Genomic DNA, 20,643 nt, shown 5'->3' on the forward strand with positions numbered 1-20,643 from the left:
ATAAATTGTGCAAGTGGTGGAAGTGAATTGCATTGAAAGTCCAGTGCCATGACTAGTTACAAACCTACAATCTAGTTCCTGAATGTTAAAGTAGATCTCTAATGTTTTCCACTTGGGTGACCTCAACCTAGCTAGTGCTGTTTGGCAGAAGAGATCGATTACAGCTTAGCTCCTCTGTGGAGATTTTAGAGCTACAGTCAGGCGAGTCAGGAAAAAACCTGTATCTCTGTGTCAGACCTTCAAAGTGGACTGAGCATTTTTTAACAGCAGGCTATAGCTGTGACAATATTGCTGTGCATATGTCCAAGCCTAGTTCTGTATTTTCAGCAATAGCATTACAACTCACTGGAAGAGTTTTTTGTGAGAAAAGTGATATAACCATGACTATTCTCTCTAACTTTGCCCAGACTTTCCTCAGAAATAAATCGCGCAATATGAAATTTTTTGAGTGGACAATGTGCGAAGAGCTGTTAAGAGCCCAGCATTGCCCTGTTACTTAGTAACTAAGCCTATGAAATTGTATTTTCCTCTGACATATTTTGATGCAGATTTTAGTCTGCTTTATTTTGTTTCAGTTTTATTTTGTGATTTATTCCCAAATGGCACCTCCTCTGCTCTTGGTTCTTCCTGTGCACGTACTTCCTTTGGGAGCAGTTCTTGCAGCTGCGACCACAGCTGTAGCTGTGAATGAAGAGCAGACTGAATGTGCCTGCTTTCTTCTTTCTGAAACAAAGAGTAAGGCTGGATAGAGATGTTATTTAAATTGCCGTGTTCAGAGCACTTTTTTGTTTTCCTGACTTGAAGTGCTACTTCCATTTTCACTTTTCTGCTTGAGTGAGAAGGTGAGAAATGGTGGAACAAGGGCTGATATCTTTGAAAAGTAGATATTTCTTTGGCCAAGTTACTGAAGAGAACTTTCAAACACAGTGTTATTGTGGAAGAACAAAAATTGAGCACTAGGAAATGTTTCTCAGTCACCAAAATCACGGATCTTGCTGATTTGATGCAGTTCTGCTACTGAGTAGGTCCTTTATTTAATAGGCATTTTCTCACCAAGATGTACTTTTGTTACATTTAAACCCTGTCTGTGGTAGGGGGGATGTCACAAAACAAATCAGAGTAGAGCAGAATAGAGGCTGGCTCTAAACACAACTTTCTTGCTGTTCATCTTAGGGTCAGAGGTCACTGGTCCATGAAGAAAATGAGAATAATTTCTCGAACAAAAGACCATATCTGAAAAATGTTGGGAAAAAAAATCACAAACTTGCTATTTATAACAGCTCTAAATCTGAAAACTCCATACAAAGCTCCATGCATTTATTCTGGTTTTACGCCAGGATGAGGAACATCATGTTCTGGGCTTGAAACATGAAATGTAAAGGTTAATGCTTTTTTTCTGGGAATAACATAGCTTACAGCTAGCCAGGGAAGACAGTATTGCTGATTTTACAGACAACAGGCCTAGCTTTACTAGTCAGGCCTCTCTGGTATCCAGTACTGTACATTTTTCTTTTGGCACAATCCTGTTCTGTATCTGTAACTATTTTTCTCTTTGCTCCAGCTTTTGAGATGTAGTTTTTCTGCTTTACATTTAGTGTTGTGTGATATCCAGAAGATGTAAAAGTGCTGCAGACTGTGTCTTGCCCTTTTAAAGTGTCTGTTTAAATTTCATGTTATCCCTGTAAACTGTTAGGTAATGCATAACCACTGGAGGATCCCTAGAAATAACATTAATCTTACCTGCTGTCTTCTACTTCAAGAACTTCACTCTTCAAAACATCCTTTACTCTTTCATTCCTTGTCTTTCCTGCTCTGTCTCTTAGCTATTTAAATCCAGCTGTCCAGCTTCCATGGGTTCATAAACTTCCCTTTCTTTGGCAAGTGAATGTTGCCATCATCTCTGGGAGTGGATAAAGCAGAAGGGTAATGAATCACTGCCACAGAAACGAATGTCGTAAGTAAGAGCCAGCTTGGATGTCTGCTTGTTTTCTAGAGCCTACGGGAGGACCTAAGAATAGAGGAAATAAACACTTTTGATTCAGCCCAAGTACTCTTCTATAAGCCTGCAAAAGCATTCCTGGGCTTTTGTGCTTGCCTGGCATCCTGCGTGGAAGCGAGACTTTCTCCGGTGTGCACAGAGGCCAGCTGGAGCTGCAGTCTCATATGTCTGTGCCACTGCATGGGTGAGGTCCAGGTGCGGATTACCTGGGCTCGAGGGCTTTCAGCTCCCCATGACCGCAGTGCCTGGACCCTACACTATTTGCTGTGTGTTGATGGAAAGGTTTTGCCTCCTGAAATCCTTTCTTCCGCTGCTGTGCCATCCTCATTTCACCTACATCCCTTTCTGATGAGGCCCGCAGGAAGATAGGCAGAAGGCTGCAAATGCCTCCTAATCTCACTGCCTTTAGGAGCCGTGTCTGGGGAACATACAGAATTTTCACTGGTGCTGCCTGGTTAGTCCATGGCTGGATTATGATCTTGATACCTTCTGGAAGAAATAATGCCTTGGGTATGCCCAATCTCTTCTCATTTCAGTCCAAAATGTGTCAGGATGTGGTAAGAAAAGACACTTTTTAGTTTCACTAGACCACCGTACCCAGTCCACCTTCAGTCTTAGCGGGTCTGCTCTGGAAGATAGTTCACATCTATGCTCTTTCTAGTTTAAAAATATTACACAATGTAGGACAGCTTTAATTACACAATTAATGCTGTTTGTCTAGTCAGTGTGATTAACTTTTGTCCCAGTAACCCCCTGAAATGATAGTACCAACAAATATTGCAAGGCATTTTAAAATCAAAAGAAATGTTTCTTTGATTACATTAAAGATAATGCATTTTAAAACTACTCCTTCAGGAGCTGCTTCTCACCAGTGACAGCACTGATCAGTTTGCCTTGTCTTTGCCTCCGGAAGTAATCTGAGTCTCCTTGAGTCATCATTTCATCAAAGTGAATTGGCAACTGGGTGATTTCAGCAGTCTGAGTTGTCATCTTAATCTAAAGGTCCTAAGGGAAAGAAAGACGAGAGAGAGTGCTTATGCGTTGGGTAATAAATTATCTGAGTATGTGGATAATTACATACAGGTAGGAAAAAGCAAAAGGTGTGGGGGAAAACTGCATTTTTTAAAAAGACTTGATAAAGAGCTGTTTGAGGTGCTTTTTTTTCCCCCCTCTTCTGAGAGAACCAAATCATGACTTAGTGCTACCTACAGATGTTTGTCACAGAAAAAAAAACAGCTCCTGGATATGAAGGACAGGGCACAGAAGTCCTGTGCTCCCATTCCTTTGGCAACTTATGGTTTCTTTGTTAAATTTCCTCCAAGGGAGGAGCCTATGGGAAGGACTGTCTTTGCTGATCCACCTAGGCATGAAGGCACATGACTGGTTCATCGTTCAGTACAGACCCTCATCTCTCTGGTAGAAGCTCTGCGTTCCCTCAAGAGGACATCACCAGAGATGCAACAGCACTGCTGTCCTCATCCGCGGGGAAGGTACTACTTTGTTTCTTCCAGTCATTTGTGGTGGGTGGTATTTTTTTAATGAACAAAATCCTGGATAGGCAGGAATATTGCTTTTGCTTCTAGCCCACATAACTAGGAATGAGTTTGCATTTACACTGGTGTAACTGAAGGTGAGCCTATATGCTTCTCAAATCCCATACTGGTGAGAGGATCAGGGCACACTGTATATGCTCTTATAGGGGAAACAATGGCTACAGGAAAAAGTAATCTTATGGACAAAAGATATGGCAATAAAAAAAATTATAGATATATATTTTGCTAGTACCTTTTACTTAGAAGGATTTTTGGCCTTTCTAAAACAAATCATGGAAAGCCTGTTTCTGAGTTACTTATAAAACTTGAAATCTTGAAATTCTGACTTACCTTTTCCCTTTCCCCCTGCCCCTGATGCTAGAGGCACACAGTTATTTTTAAAGAATTTTAAAGTTTAAGTTCTGAGGAAAAATCATGTTTTTTTCAAGCCTGAGGCCAGAGCTGTGGGAAGAGGGTATAGGGAATTTCTCTTATCCTGTACTTTGAGTCCATCTCCAGTCTTCCAAGAGATCAGTAGACTTGTCTTTCTCTGGGTATTTCCCAAGGGTGTTTGCTAAAAAGAGATTTGGCAGAAAGGATGAGGGTGGAAGTGTCATTTCCCTCGTGCACAGGCCACTAGAGTTTATGAGAAGGTGAGTGTAGGGTTATCGGAGGCGATTGCTGCTGTGGAGTGGTGGGTTTCTGGTGTAGGTCACCCTGGAGAAGTTGGGACGAGGCTCTGCCGTGCAGCCCCTGCCTGGCCTCCCTGGCACCAGCGCACAGCTCGCTCCCCGGCAGAAACCATCGCCCACGGGACGGTGCCTGACTCTGCCTCTTAATTCAGAGGACAGCAGAAGAATATTGACAACATCCACAAGGCAGGATGGGATTTCCCACAGCTGCAAATCTTGATGAAAGTCCAAAGGGAGGGCAAAAAAGCAACTGAATTAGCTCCCCCTTCTCTCTATACATGGTTCTTAGGTCATATTTTCACTGGGAAAGAATACATATTTTGGAGATGTTTTGGGAACAGGTCAACATCAGAAGTATTTTCTACAGCATAATTGCATTTGAGAGATCTCTGAGCGTTATGACAATAAAGGTCTGGTGTGAGTCTGCATTTCACCCCTTAACATCAGGCACGCAAGGTAACTAGCTTAAAAACCTTTACCTGAGGCTCACCTCTACTGTGCTTCAAGTTGAAGTGGCCTCAGATCTGCTGCTCTTAGCTGACTTTGAGCAGCTCTTCATGCCAGCTCTTAGTCACTATTCTAGAGTGAAGGAAGATGGCAGGGCCAGGACCCCTCTAGTGTCTTGTATTTTTTCATAAATTTTATTTTTCTGATGTTGTTTCTTCAATTTTCCACTCCCCCTTTCCTTTACTATTCCCCTTTCTTTTAGATTTAGTGCTGGAGTCAAACTATGGCAAATATTTCTAGGTTAGTCAGGATTTAAAATTTGTATATGAAGTCAAGTGTATGATAAGGTTCCAGTACATTCACCATGATCAAAACTGCTAAAATGCTATAAGCCTCAGCTGGAGAATTTTAGCTTTGGGGCTACCAGTTTCCTTCATGATGGAGGTTGGATGGAGCCAATATTCTCCCTCCCTTTCCCACTTTCTTAAATGGATTTGCAACTTCGAAAGCTGTTAGAAATTAGTAGTTCCAGATGGCCCGTCAGCTTCTTGTAATTCAAATATGCAGTTTGAGTGACTGAGTCTTACATTTCAAAATATGCTTTAGTATGTATGGAAGGAAAGGCAGAAAAACTTCATTTATAATTACAGTTTATGCTGTAAAGGGTCATTTAAGAATTAAATAACACAAGATATTTCATCTGGACTGAAGTTTAATGCATGTGAACACTGTAAACCACAAGCTAGTTCTGCCTTGGGTAATGGTCATTGCTCTTGTATTTTGAAGCCAGTTGCCAAAGCTAATTTAGTAAACCCTACAAATTCCTGCCCTCAAGTAATTTTCAGAAATTTACAGCACCTACAACACTGACTTTTTCTTCCTGATATAAAATACTACAGTTACGATGAAATATTGACCAGTCATGACACTGTGGAGCCATTACAGAGAGAAATAGCGGGTCAGGTTGTCAGACTGCCTTTGAAAGCTCTCATGAAACAGTGCTGCTAGACACAGTTTAGAAACAGTGCTGTTTAACATAAAAGGCAATTTTTACCATAGATGCCTGCAGGTTTGTCAGGAACAAAATTTCAGAATTTTTCTGCTTACATCTTTGAACTAAGGTCTGAGAAAAATCAGCGAAAATGTACAAAAGATTCACTTCTAATAATATTGTGAAAGGCTGGACAACAAAAATGAGCCACTATGCTTCCTATAAAGGCAAAGATTGCCCTGCAAAAGGTTGCCTGATGCTGCTGCTATTTAATATTTTCTATCTTTTGGAGCCAGCTTTACTGTTTTGAACATGATTTGTTCTTTGAAGTGTTCCAGTGAGGATGTGGGACTTCCCACATTTTGATGTTAGGAAGTGCGGTTTGCTTATGAATTTGAGCTTTTAATACAAGAATTCGGCCCATAAGTCTCTACTCCCCCTTGATCAAAAGACAGATTCATTCAGTAGCAAGCTTCAGGGCAGGGAGTGGGATTTTTCCTCATCTTGAGAGTAAGAGCTATAGTCCAGAAGAGAATTGTAGCAGTTTTAGCTTTTGGGTGAAAGGGTTAGCTTTTTTTTTTTTTTTGCAAGCAGAGAATAAAAGTCTTGGTCCACAATTTGTCTAAAATATTAAAATAACTGCAAGTTTAACATTTTATCTAATATACCCCTTTTAGTTCCACAAGAAATGTGTGACTAGAAAAATAGTTATTAAGCATCTTTGAGAGCTGGAAAAGAATTTATAAATTAACAGTATCTAATAGCTTTCACGGAGTTTGTATGATTTAGATAACGGCAGTAAATTCTACAAGAGAAGCATATTTTGCTTTTGTTTTCTCTAATGCCTTCTCTTCAGCAACTTTGAATTCTAAATGCAGCTCTGACTTAAAGTATTGTAAAATTGACATTGCTTAGCAGCATCTTAGGTTAAGTTTGTGCTGAAGTTCAGGTTAGAAATCTCACTATCTGAGCATAGAACATCTGTTTGTTCTGTGAGAGGATGCTGAACCCTAACAGTATTACAAAGGTTGCTTGAGACATGTTACAGAAGCCTCTTTATGAATCAAGAATTTCTGTTGACTTTAACCTCAAAAGGAATTTAGGTGATTTGGGGGCTGGGGGCAGGGAGTGCAGTGCTAGACAATCTTACTACACTGTACTTAAGCAGTCTACTGAAGCTGCAAACTTCTCACTGAAAGAACTTAAAACATTTTCTGGTATGCCAGGTATGATCCTATTTTGCCATGATAGACATGGTGCAACCTCAGAAAACATGCCAGGAAAATTTAATTGAACTTTGGCATGATAAGTGGTAGAGTACTGCTATGCCAATAGCCTGAATTGTGTTCGTTCTTTGACATGCTGTTCTTCCAGGATTCTGTGATTTCCTAGCATGTGCCATCTTCCAAATTTTGTAAAGAAGAAAAAAAAAAAGAAAAGAAACTTTTCCTTTTGAAGAGTGAAGCTCTTAAAGAGCTTGAATCATTTCTAGATGGGTCTAATTTATGGAACTAAAGAATTTCTAAAAGAGCTTACTAAAATTTAGTCAGAAGCCTAAGTTGTTGCTTTGTTCTTTAATGCTGGATGCTGAATTTTTGCTATGTTTATGTGAAAGTCTAGGAATTTTTCTACTATCTTTTCCTCTTAATGAAACTATGTGTATTAAAAGATATTTCCTTTGTTTAATAGGAGGTGCATTCTGAAGAGGCACAGCCAACAGTCCTTACTGCATTTCTTTTTTTCCTTTGAATTCCATATTCCCTGAATAAAATTTTATCAACTTAGAGACATGATTTTTTTATTGAAAACATTGAAATGAAACATATTTCAGGTTTTACTGTAAAATTTAGAAAGAATATTGCTTTTGTGCAAAACCAACTAAAACCTTAAAATGCAGGAATTTCTGCCAAAACTGTCCAGAGAAGCTTTAGAGACCTTCCAGTTTTCTTTTAAGTCAGCTACTTTCAGCCACAGCCTCCTGGGCTTTCTCAGAAATTAGGTTATCTGAAACTGTTAGAGCAATGACTTATCTCAGGAATGTCGTCTTTTTCTTTTTAATAAGTAAACAATGGTACCTTTTGCCAGTAAAAAAGTAATGATTTAAAACCTGTATGTCAAAGAGCAATTTCCTGAATAATGGGATGTCCAGAAAAGTGTGCTTTGGTGGTTTCAAATACTGAATCCATGTGGAGTCGAGTTTAGTTTCAGCAGCTCTCCTGCAATTTCTTACTTAAACATTTGCTTTTCCCTAAATTCAATTATATATTTGCATACAGCCAAAGCAGAAGATTTGACCAAATAAGAGTAAATGTGTTTTTTTCACTATTTTCCACCTTTCCATGGCCTTTATTGATTTGCATGTTATTTTATGGTTATGTGCCTGGCTGTAGGCTGTTACCTTTATTAGCTTTCTTCACAGAGAATATTTTTACAGCTTAAGCCCAAACCTTTCTGAAGAAACTGCAGGTACAGTTTTCATCATATCAGTATGAATGTGCCCTGCTCATCTGAATAATGTATAGTGAAAAGAACTGTAGCTTGCTCTGTGGAGTCACAGTCTGAAATAGATTGTAATGGTTTTTCCTTTTTTTATATGGCAGATATTTCACAAATTATATTATCTAAAAGATCATTTTAATAGCTTTTGGCTCATTTTGTATCTAAGTAAAAAATAAGATGGCCAGGCAGACATGAATGACCCTTTTTTGTTATATGTCTTAGATATTGTATGGTCAAGCTTCTGCAGAAAAATAACATTTTTAAAAGTGAATTGCAATATGCTCATATGTTTGGTCTTAGATGATCTTGGTGACCTTCACAATATCTAATTTATCTATGTGCTTCTTCACAAAATGAGCCTTACATGATCATCTCTATCAAAATGTGATTTAGTGGGTCATTATGGAATTCATTTTTTTCTGTTAAACTTAAGAAATCAGGAAAAATTATCTCAAAGCCAAGTATTGAATGGCTGATGACACAAAACCATATCCATATCTGTATGTATCAGTAGTCTGGGCATTTGTGATCTGTTCTCGGATCACGAATGTAACATACCTGTAACTAAGCCTCTGTCGATTAAGGAACATCACGGGAAGAAAAATGCTTAATTACTTTAGGAAACAAAGATATGATTCAATTCAGGAAAGGCAGTATGATGATTGCTTTTCTAATGTGTAGAGGACTTTCCAGTAGGGGAACATATTGGGTGTCTGCAGTGTCTCAAGTCATTTTATAATGCAGGAACCACCCCAAAACTAGCAGTGATTCTCCTGGTTCATATGCAAGATGCTCACTGTAACAATTTTTATATACATATTTACACACATACACATACTGGTGTTCTTACAGGAGGCTAATATATACATTTTGCATACATAATTAGTGTTAGTTGCAAGTATGAACAGTTTTTCTTTTTCCCCTACTAGCAATTCCCAAAAGATTTGTAAATAATAAAGTAAGTGCATATTCTTGCTGATTAGAAAATTTTTGGAATACTGAGGCTGTTCCAGAGTCCTCAGGAAAATCTTCAGGACAAGAATTTGCTGTCTTCTTTCAAGCTATGTCCGCTTCAGTCCCCTGGCATGTGAGAATGGCCATGTAACCCCCAAAAAGGGAATGCCTCCCCTATTAAGTGAATTAATAAAGGAATCAAAATCTCTCAACAGCATTTTTTACAGAAAAAATAATCTAGTCATCCCAAATACTGATGTTAAATAATATAGTGAGATGTCATCAGCATACTGCTGGAAAAAAAAATGTATTAGGGGAAAGTAAGGCAAGTTGGCCTGATATTAGCTGAAAATTACTTCAAAGCACAAAGGACTCTCTCTGGCAATAAGGCATGTTGAACAGAACATAAGAATAAAATTTCAGAGGCAAAATAAAGCCTTTAACAACTCTTTATAGCTTCATTTTGAATTTACAGACACATTTTGAGATGAGAAGTTAAGTAATATTAAGACTGTAGCTTGACAGATACCAGGGATTTGAAATCTAAAGCTTGACGTTCTTATAAATCTTTCTATTAAGCTCTTTGACAAGTTCCAGAAATTCAGGCAATTGGATTTGCAGTTATTTATGTGCTACCTGACAGTAGCTAATAAGTGTCCTACTTCCTCAGACATATATAAAAATGTAAATTGTTTTGAGGCATCTCTATTTGACACATTAGATTTACTGATGTGTATTTCACTCTTGTACATTTTTGCCAAATTAGCATTTTATGGCCTGGAGGTATTGTACATTGTTTGGTACATCCAGATACGCTTTCTGGATGCAACTCTACCTAATTATTCATGCTTTCTAACATTGGTCAGAATAATACCAAAGAGCCAAAGGACAAGGGAAAATTGCACCTTGTGGACATGTGAGTAGTTCATGCATTAACTTGAGGTTCCTCATGCTATGAGATATTTAAACAAATGGCAAGCTTCAAGCGCCTGAGTAATCCTGTTTAAATCATGATGCCTTGATAAATACTTAATAAAAGCTTTTCACTGAAGTAGAGAGAACCTGAGGTTTTTAAAGTGAAGTACACATTTTTCTTTATGCGTATACTGTAGTCCCTTAATTTCTCTTCTACTTGCGGAGTACAGCACAGATGACATTTTTGATTATGAGCCACTGTCTTGTGACAAGGCATGGTAGGCTCTCCCCTGAACACATCATCCTGCAGGGCAGGGAGGCCCAAAGAGCAAAGATGGGAGAGGAATTCAAGTAATCGCTCAATGAACTTGAATATTGCAGGGTGGCACTGGAACCATGGTAGCAAAGGGATATATTGTATATTAAATATTCCTTTGGAAATGAGCTTTAAAAAGGGCTTAGCCTTTATAACTTACAGCATCTCATTTCTTTTGCCTCTTGTGCATAGGGCAGAGTTTCACCCTGGCACTTGGGAATAAGGACTGCAGAGACTCTGAAAATGAGCCTTTTCCAGGACTGAGTGACTGACTTTCAATTTTTATATTGAAATTTTCCAATTTACTCCTGGGATTTTCTCAATAGGATTTAGTCATGTAGTTCCTAATATATTACAAAGTTAGCCTCCAAAGTCCTTGGCTGACTTTCGAAACAAGGTTTTTGAATCAGTAATGACTTCAGTCAGTCAGATACCCCAGTTCCATGTGCATCAAGTATTTTTCTTACCTGGAAAAAACAGGTCAGCTGCTTGTTTTTGCCCTTGGGGATGTATTCTCTACTCCTAAAAGTCATCTGCATGCCAAAATCAGACAGTAACTGTATCCCATTAAGATGAAAGAGTTTTTCCACAACTGCCTGTTGTTTGTAGTGTTTTATTCCCCCCCGTTTTCTAGACATGGTGGTTGGAAATGGTCAGTTATGCCTTCATGCTGTGTACAGAAACCTTCTGCAAGCAGAGTTCATTAAGGGAAGGAAGCCCTTAACTGCAGCCAGTGTGAGAAGCAAGCAAAACCTGGTTTCAGCAGCTGAATCCAGTAACTCCAGTAGGTTCCCCTTAGTGCTACAATAGTTCATGGTGAGTTTAATGCAATTTACAGAAACTGTGAATGCTTTATTATATCCTTTCTTTAGGGAGAGATGTATTTTGTTTAAAATCAGGCATAATTATAGTGCAGACTAATGCCTGTTTCCAACATTGTAGCATAATTTCCTTGGATGAACTAGAATTATTTTTCAGGAAAAACAGCCCCCCACAGTATTCACTGGTTAAAAACGAACATGCTCCGTTGAAATACATTCTTATACAACATTAATTCATATTTTTTCCTGGTGAGTGAAGTGAGGCAAATACAGAATAAATGTAAATAAATTAGTGTTTACCTCCCAGTATAGGTGGGGATATTTTCAGTGCCCATGATCTACTTCAATGAAAGTTGAAATTCAGATGAATATTCAAGGTGTATTCACATATTCTTGGAGATCAGGACTGTTTGGAGTAGCTGCCATTTCAGGGCTATTTGTTATTCATGTTAAGGCATATCCCTTGTTGGTGTTATCCTACTATTTCTTTTACTTACATGAGTAGTCCCTATTGGTCTTGACTGGACTGCTTACAAGTGGGATGTGGACAAAAACCCAAGTAAATCTGCGTTGCAGGACCTGCCCTGTCTCGGTGATGCTCAACAAGATTTTGATCTCTGGCACATACGCAGGTGACACTCAAAGCAGGATAACTCATATGGTACTTACGTTGGCCAATTAACTTTGATAAAATTAAAGCAGAATTAAAATTTGAAGAGGAATTTCCATGAGCTAAATGCATTGAAATGGCGCACAAGGAGCGGGGAGACAAGTGAAAGTAGAAAAGGTAGAACAGGGTAAAGAGGAGAATGAAGAAAATACTGAAAATTCAGTGTTGTTATGATGTTAAAGGGAACCAATTAGTACACAAAATTATATGAAGAAACAATTTTTTTAGCATTAAGAATGTCTGGGTGGGGGAAAATAATACAAAAGGTAAAAATATAAAGCATTTTTATCATCTACAATTTTGCAACAAACTGAATACCCACTCTCAGACCATGAAATTACAATGCTGAGTAAGAGGGGTTAAAGTAAGGAGGCCTCTAATGAATTCCCGGGTGTCACCTCTGGGCGTTGTGCATGAGCATGGTTTTGCCACATCGCCTTCTGGTTCCCACATTTCTTTGACCACTTAGGGACAGCCTGATGAGGCAAAGTTCTCCATGAAAAAACCCTCTCATGTAAATTGTACAACGGACATGAGAAGAACAAAGACAGGAAAATAAGAAGCTTTCATCGCTTCAAGACTTATGGTTAAGCTTATCTACTGACTTTAAATGTACATTTTCATTAAGTATAATCTTCAGTGGATTTCCAATTAATTTTTTTTTTTGAGTTATAACATTCTTGTATCATTAAAGAGGATAGAAAATCTTTTTTACAAGGTCTGGGTTTTAAATCTGCCATAATGATTTCTTTTTGCCTATGAATGAACAAATTCAATTTATGATGATTTTTCTATAGTTTCACTAGTTGTTAGAGTGCAGATTCTAAATTTTTCTTTTTCATTATAACCACAGTGCAGTGGGCAGCAATGGCAAATAGGTTGGTTGGTTATCACCTTTTTTGGTGGGGAAGGGAAAGAAAGGAGGAGAAAGTCAGAATAGAAAATAGGATTCAAAATTTTGGAGCAGGGCTCATGGGAAAGTTACAGTTGGCACAATTATTGAGTTAATCTGAAGAAAAAATCTTACAGATTATGGACAATGTTATTGTGTTTATGCAGTGTTAATTTGTTATGACTTGAATGTCTAAATTTAATTATGATGCAGAACAATTTGTTTGGCTTTATTAATAGCAGTAATTTGTATAAGAAGTGCCTAAACTTGCTCTTATTGAAACTTGAGGCAAAATTCTCCTTGGCTTCAATGCAGGAAGGGAAAAGCCATTGTAATGCTATGCATCTGGGCAGCTCAGACTTTTTCTGGGAATTCTTTTATTTCTCTATACAAAGGGATAAAATGTGGGCCAGAGAGGCTAGGTTGATTATTTAGGCTTAAATGAAAAACCAGTGGAGAAATACCAATTCAGTTGTTTAACTTAGTGGTAATGTTACTTCAAACAATTCAAAGGCAGAATAAATTGAATAAAACCAGAATAAATGAAGTTCCTATAGAAATGATTTGTATGATTGTATAATACAGTATTGCGAGCAGCCGTACAGCATTGAAGTTGCTTTGCAAAGAAGCTCTGCGGGGAAATAAATGTGTATTAAAATAAGACAATGAGAAGTTGACTGAAAACAAAGTGCTGTTTATCTTATGCCATTACAGGCTAAAGACGGGAACAGTGTCCCAAAGCCTCTTCCCTGTCCTCGCTTCCATACGTGCACTGCATCTCGAGTGTGTTAAACCTGAGGTGTCAGCTCACCTGGAGTGGAACCGGACAAGCCCTGCCTGGGGAAAACCTCTGTCACAGTGTTTCCTGCCAGGAAACGTGGAGCTTAGGAGCGACTCTTCTGTGATTTATCAGTGACTCACGTGTTTGAGTAAAGCAAAACACACAAAGCCAAGCCCAGCTCAGCGGAAGGAAACATGGGATGAGCAAGCCTTGCGTGATAGCCCAGGATGTGCCCATTGCGCTGAGCACGGGATAAGGTCTCTACTCGGCCCCCTGTAACTGGTGTTATAAGAACTGATCTGGAAACTGCTGACTCTCTCTGTGTTTGTTCACTTGTTAAACTTCAATAAATGTATTAATCTTAGCTCTTTTGTATACTTCCAGAGGAAATACTTGTTTTAACGTTAAACCTTTCCATATAGCTGTCTATCGGGGTGAGCCTGTATAGACTGTGAAAATACCTTGTCTGCTTCAGGAGCTCAGGAGATCCATTTCAGACTTTAAGGGCTTTGCCATAGCAGAACAGAAGGTTTAGGGAATAAACAATATAGTGGCAAACCTTGATCAAACAACTGAAGGTCTTTCCTTCAATCAACACGATTTCCCCAATAACAGACCAAAACCAGCTTCACTATGTTATTTGTCTGTTGCTTGAATTGAGATGGGAGAAAAAAGTTGCTTTACAGCATTGTGGAATTACAATAACGAAGTATTCCCTCACCAGAATGTTATATATTCTCTGGTCTTGCAATTAATCTTGTAACAGAGCAAACAATGATGTAGAATTAATCAACCACTGTAACAAAAAAAAATTGTGATGGAAAGATGAACCCATATGAAAATTAATTTTTTGAGCCACAACTTGAAGCTTAAACAAGTGGAAAACATGGTGCAAATTGTATCTAGCTTCAAGAAAGGGATTTTAATGAGAAATGCAATAGCACAGCAATACTAATTGGTTATAGAAACATAATCCCCCTCAGCCCAGTGAGGGAATGTCCTCCCCATTCCTGCATTTCCCCTTCCCTTGTGCAGCACACTAGAGAGAAACAACACACCGGGTGGCCAAAGGGCACAAGTTGTATTGCATCGATCACTCGAAGTCAGCCCCAGAGCTGAAGTACCAGTGCATTTGAGGGAGTTATCGAGTGGATTTCTGCTCTTGTGCGAATGACTCAGACAGACGCTTTTGTCAAGGGCCGCATAATTATTGAAAATAGAAAGTGATTGAACTTCCCATGCATGTTCTGTTCCTTACTAGATGTAAGATAAATAGAAAGCACCCTGTGAGCTACCTTCATGTCTGTCACCCACTGTGACATCTGTCAAGTGAGCAGATAAAACTTTGTCTCCTCATTCAGGCTTTGGTCTGCAGCTGTGGACAGGACAACTGCTGTGAACAGACATGTCACCTCGTGTCCAGACCCTTAAGCCTCAGTTGCTGGCTGTGACACACTCCATGTGTTTGGGGGTGGTCGGCTGTAAAGATCTGGAGGTGGGAGGGAGGCTTGCACAGCTGAGAAGTTTTCTGTGCTCTTCATTTCCTTGAACCTTCAGAGAACTCTGGATAACCTTTCCTGAAAATGAGACTGCATACTCAGCTATGTTGCCAGGATTGCTGGCACAACCCTAGAATGGGGGAGCAGCTGAATTACTCCTTCCACACTTCATGGGTGAAGGGAAATGAAGCCTCCCCTGATGCAGCTGAATTTCATCTTGAATGACAGGAGGTGTGGACTGATCCAGGCTATTTCTCATATCCTGCTCAACCAGCGCTTAACTATCCTTACTTCTCTTAGTACTCCCCAGAGTAACTGAAACTGTGCTGAATTTATAGCAGTGAAATGTTGTCCCTACTTTTCTTTGCAAGACTTGTGGGAATACCATTTTTTTATTTTTCAAGGTTTAAGAGCTTGGTTGACTTCTACAATTATGCAATATTGTTTAAGGTAAATTCCTACCTTTTCCATTTGTGAGGCTGAAATGAGTAATTGGGTTAGAGTTCTCTTGTTGCTTGAGTTTTTTACAAGTTAAATAGTAAAGGTGGTAAATACTTATATGTTTGTGCTGATTAGTAGTATGACTTCTCTTGTTTTCAAGCTTATTTCAGGATTTGCAAAATCTTGTTTTTAAAGGCTGAAAACAAATCACAAACCTCTTAACATAAAACTGTCTCTTTTTTCTAAGTTTTATATATGTTATATTTTTTGCTTGAATGAATGTTGAGAATGGTACTATGAAACAGAATGGTTTTAAAACTCTACAGAAAGAATGAATTACTTTATCATGATAAAATATAATTGACTGGCTTAAATACAGCTTGCTGTAGGCCTTACTTCCTCAGATAGGATGTGAGTGATTAATGACCTTGTATTTTCTTATGATTCCACTGATATGGCAAAGAAAAGGACTGAAAATGGACCATTGCACAGAGGTGAAGATAAAAGGCTCAGATGTGCATGAGAGACATAATAGCTGTGAATATACTGAAATTTAACATCCTCATTTGCTTTCATTTTTCAAGTCCTGTAGACTCCAAACAGTAGCAAATCATTTAGTAGACAACAATAACAACAACAAAAACTTGTACCGAGTGATAGAGCAGACTGTCATCCAACACCTTATTTAAGCTAGTGAGATTTTGCTGATCTCAAAGGAGGTCCCTCTTGGGCACTGGGAACAGGGATGTAATCAGCTCCATACATCTGTAACTTACTTCTATTTCTCAATACATACTTGATTTCACTGCATCGTTGCAGCCTTTTTGAGTGATGTTTTATATACACAAGTGAGAAAAATCCGTCATTTACATACCTAAGATGAGGCGAGTCATTACAAATTCATCTCTAAAAGAATGCGTCATCGTCATGCTATATTCAGGTATTGATTTTTAAATCCAGAATTTTGGAAAAAGGAGATATGGTTAGTCAATACTTTCTTCCTCCCAGACATTACTTCTTAGTTTAACAGTTACCTAATTTATCAAATAAAGAAATATATTATGGCTGTGGAGGTCATGTTTTCTACAGCTGCTTGCTTTGATTTAAAAATGTTAAGAAAAATACGAAACAATGTGTTGAAGCCAAACTGAGGCTAGTACTCCAGTTAATGCTGGGTAAAATTGAATGATTACTTCTTGGGTCTTTCAAGCAATATTCCAGTCTATATGTCTTAAATTTATTGTGATTATTTTTCTATGCTAGCATATATATCGTATGAGCCAGATTCTTACCTTACTTAAATCTTCATTACTTCACAAATTTCACAAGGTGGTTCTTCTCAAGTTTCAGTATGTTAAATCCCAGACTAGAAGAGCACTACCTCAACCTAAGATGTGGTAGTCTGCCTATATTCCGCAAGAATTCAAATGTTCTTTTTCTATTTATTTCACTCTCATTTAGCTTTTGTATGTACTTTGTAAAGATTCTTAGTTTGAGTTGTACTGCTTAAATACAACAGCAGCAGCATAAGGAAGGCATTTTATTAAGACACAGGAAACCTCTTCTTTAATTGATTATAATTGCAGAAAAATGCACTCAATTGGATGCAGTTCTTCATAATCAAGCTGCCTCCAGAATCTCTCACCATAAATAACCTGGTCTGCAAGATGCAGTAGCTCATCTTTCTCCCCCACATCTCTCTCAGGTTGAAGAGCCATACAGTGACATCTGCAGCCAATATCATCATGTTGTGCACTAAGGTAAAAAGTCATAAAGTTGAGAGGAAGCTAAAATTTTAAGTCACTGTCATATGCTGTGGATCACATTATTTCAGCAGAGTTGCAGAAAAGAATAATGCTAGTGGTACCAGAATGGGGTGAACTGTCTGAAATGGCCTAACCTGGGTCAGCTGAAGATGGCTATGGTGGTATTTGGAGCTTTTGGGGTTTCAAGGAGCCGATATAGGTCCTTCTAGAGAAATTATAACTTTTCCTTTTGAGAAACAACTGTTGGGAAAGAACCTACCAGGCTCTTTTTTAATGAGCATGCTTGTGTATTCAGGGCAGACAGAGATTCACAAAACCTTCTTCATCTTTATGCTCCATTCTTCAAAAAGAACAGGCTTCTCTGTGTCCATCAGGGAAGGAGTACACTTTATTCATTTTGCAACTGGATCAGCAATTTGGCTAATGCTCCCATGCCTTCCCACTAAATGTGCTGGTTAGCCTGCTTAACCCTTATATGTGTCTCTTCCCATTCTCCTCTATCTGGCCCCTAATGTCAGCTTGTCAGATCAAAAGGGTTTCTTTTCGTTCTTGCTAATTATCACTGACAGGCTTTCAGTCATATGCTACATCATTTTTACTCTGTGGGATGAAAATAAGAAATATCTTGGAAACTAAAACCATAATGAGGATGGGATGTAAAGATCGCTCTGTCTCTCTCTCTCTCTCTTTCTCTCTCTTTTTTAAACCAAGTCCAGCAAAACTAGTTTTAATAACTGATGCAAGATTCTGGAATGAAGAATGAATTTTAGGGTGACTAAAATTTGAGATGAATTTCTACATTCAAGCTTCTCTTCACATTGGCAAATGACTCTACAGCACAAGAAAAGCAACAGATAGGATTATAATCTTTCTGTGACTGTTGTTTCCACCTGCATTGATTTATCTGTCTCCTAGATCTTGCTCCCATGATTTTATTTTTGTAAGTAACAAGATGTTATCAATTAAAAATACTCTCGCTTTGTTGATTATTTCTGAAAACACGTCTCAGAATTATACTTCAGGTTTACTTTGACGCTTCAGTTTTTTCAGACCTCTTCGTTATTCATGATAGACAGACAGAAGTGAGTATGTGGTGTCTGAGCTCACAGCTCAGGACAGCCATTGTGAATGCACTCTGTTCTTCCTAAAATTTGGAGGGGCACCTGCCAGCTCAGGAATGACTACCGTCTTCTATACAATCATCGGTGTCAGCTCTGGTAGCACCCTTGACACCAAACAGCTAGAAGAAAGGATGATCAGAACAAGATGACCAACAAACTTTAGAGAGAGAAGAGGGAAATCAAAGCTATAACTATTAATAATCCACAGCACCTCTGCATGAAAGCAGCTGTGGACTCCCTGCCACCCCATCAGTATTGGTAGTTTGAGAGGAAGGAGAGAGAGCAGTACTGGGACACCCCAGAGAAACATGAGAAACAGCTGCTCTTCTGGTCCCTCGTTGCCCTGGCATATGGACCCTCATGGGTCTGGTCCTTCCTACTCTACTTCTTGGCATATAGTTGAGACCTCCAGGGGCTCCCTTACCCCTGATATGCTGCTGAGTCCCAGCTGTATATGTCTTCCACAGCAGATGTGCTCTCCAGATGTCCCCAGCAGTTAAATAGAAGTATAGGTGGAGCAGCAGCCAGCTACACTCGGCTCCAGGGATGAGAATGCTGATAAAAAGAAAACAGCGCTCCAGAAGCCTGTGCCAATGTTGACTTCAACTCATTGTTCATCTGCTGTCATCAGGACAGATTTGTCATAGATGGACGTTGAAACCGTGCACTAACAAAGGAGAGCTTTTCCTGCAGTGTGCATGAAAGTCTAAACTTTTATGTAAACTATGCTAGTGCAACAGGCTGCTGGAGGTCTTAAAATCGACAGGTTTGGGCTGACAGGGCAATGGTTGAACACCAAATGTGCTGTTCTTCAGGCCTTTCTGATTTCCCAAAAACTCAAGGGGATAGACTATAGATAAAGCTTCAACAAAAATCCAAGCTAATTTTATCTCCTAAAGTGAAGATATTCCTTGGTAAGCTTTCTTGTGAAATGTGTTGTGAGATCAGGCAACGGCATATTTATTAGTAAAAAGCAAATACAGATTGTGTACAGACAGCACAAGGGTCAGCAAAGAAGTCAGGCAGCTCCCCAGGCAGCATGTTGCAGGCCCTTTGTTTTGCGTGTAATTGTAAATGAAGATGCTGCTGCGCTGCACCCAAACTCTTCTTGAAGTGACATTTCCCAAGTCCCTTATCCAGCCTGTTATTACTAATACCTCCTGAACAAGTCTCATTTCTTCGGTTTATTTTTCACTTCTTTCCTGTCTCCTTTACTCAGCACTTCTTCACAACCCCGTAGTCTGGTAGGACACAACAATGGGTTTTGCACTTAGCATATAGCAAACAGGAGCCTTTTCTTTTGTCTGATAGACTCTGCTTCTAGGCTAAGGAGACAATATATATATGAAACCTTTCTCTCCTTATAATAAACTGGTTCTTCAGTGTCACTTTTACTCATCATTAGACTACTGTTACCTTTATTTGTCTTCCCTACCCTGTTCCCCCCATCCCCACCAGGTAGCAGCTGAGCATGGCTGTGCAGTGGGTGCTATTGCTGCTTTTCCTAAGCTTTCAGTTTGCAGCAATAGAAGAATGCATGCAGCCTTGCTGCCCTTTCTTTTCTCTTTATATAGAAAACACTTTATGTGCCTTGCTTCTATGCCTTTTTTTTTTTTTTTTTTTTAATGAAACATCTTTTGGTATGGTAAGAAAGCTGGTGCTGGGTTGTGGAAGGCTGGTTGTGTGCATCCTCTACCCAGTGAAAGAAGCAAAAAACATTTTGAGGACAAGAGCAATTGAGTAGTGGAACCAGAATGATAATTAATGGGGTTCATTCAAATGCCTTACCCCTGTGTAATGAGGAGCTTTATCTGGCTCTTGTTTTTCATATCTATGAATCAACCTTGTTGAGGTTGATGTGACAACTAATGTGAGTAAGGAGTAAAGGTGCATCCCTAATACCTTTTTAGGAGTGCTTTTTAAAATTCTCCTGAACACCTATTGAAGGTCTGTTGTGTTCAGCTATATACCTGCATGTCGCTGACTGCATATTTAATATGTTGTTGTTGGTTTTGGGGGAGGGTTGGGTTACGTTACTGTGTTTTCTTTGGACGATATGTTCATAGTTGGTGAACAGTGCTGCAGAATAATAAAACAATAGCTGACATATGCCCTTTCTCTTAAGGTGAAGAGCTTAGTTGTGCATCATTTTTCTGTGTCTCTGATATGTGATAGTAGGTGCTGACATTTCAAAGTTGTTAGGTATTTTGCTCTGTGTAGAGACTCCAGTAATTAGCTCAGTATGAAGGTATTCCATGGCAAAAGACCCATATGAGACCAAAACATCACATAAATTTCACTAGTGCC

At 38.9% G+C, this 20,643-nt stretch overlaps 1 long non-coding RNA gene across 1 annotated transcript; it reads left to right on the forward strand.

Annotated features, from left to right (window-relative positions):
* Positions 1-3,294: 3,294 nt before the first annotated feature.
* On the forward strand, positions 3,295-15,678 carry LOC135329983 (uncharacterized). The gene is made up of 2 exons (XR_010391696.1): positions 3,295-3,489; positions 13,443-15,678. It is a non-coding gene; the product is annotated as an uncharacterized LOC135329983 (long non-coding RNA).
* The last annotated feature ends 4,965 nt before the right edge of the window (positions 15,679-20,643 follow it).

This window comes from Dromaius novaehollandiae, chromosome 15 (assembly GCF_036370855.1).
Source record: "Dromaius novaehollandiae isolate bDroNov1 chromosome 15, bDroNov1.hap1, whole genome shotgun sequence".
Classification (NCBI taxonomy): Eukaryota; Metazoa; Chordata; class Aves; order Casuariiformes; family Dromaiidae; genus Dromaius; species Dromaius novaehollandiae.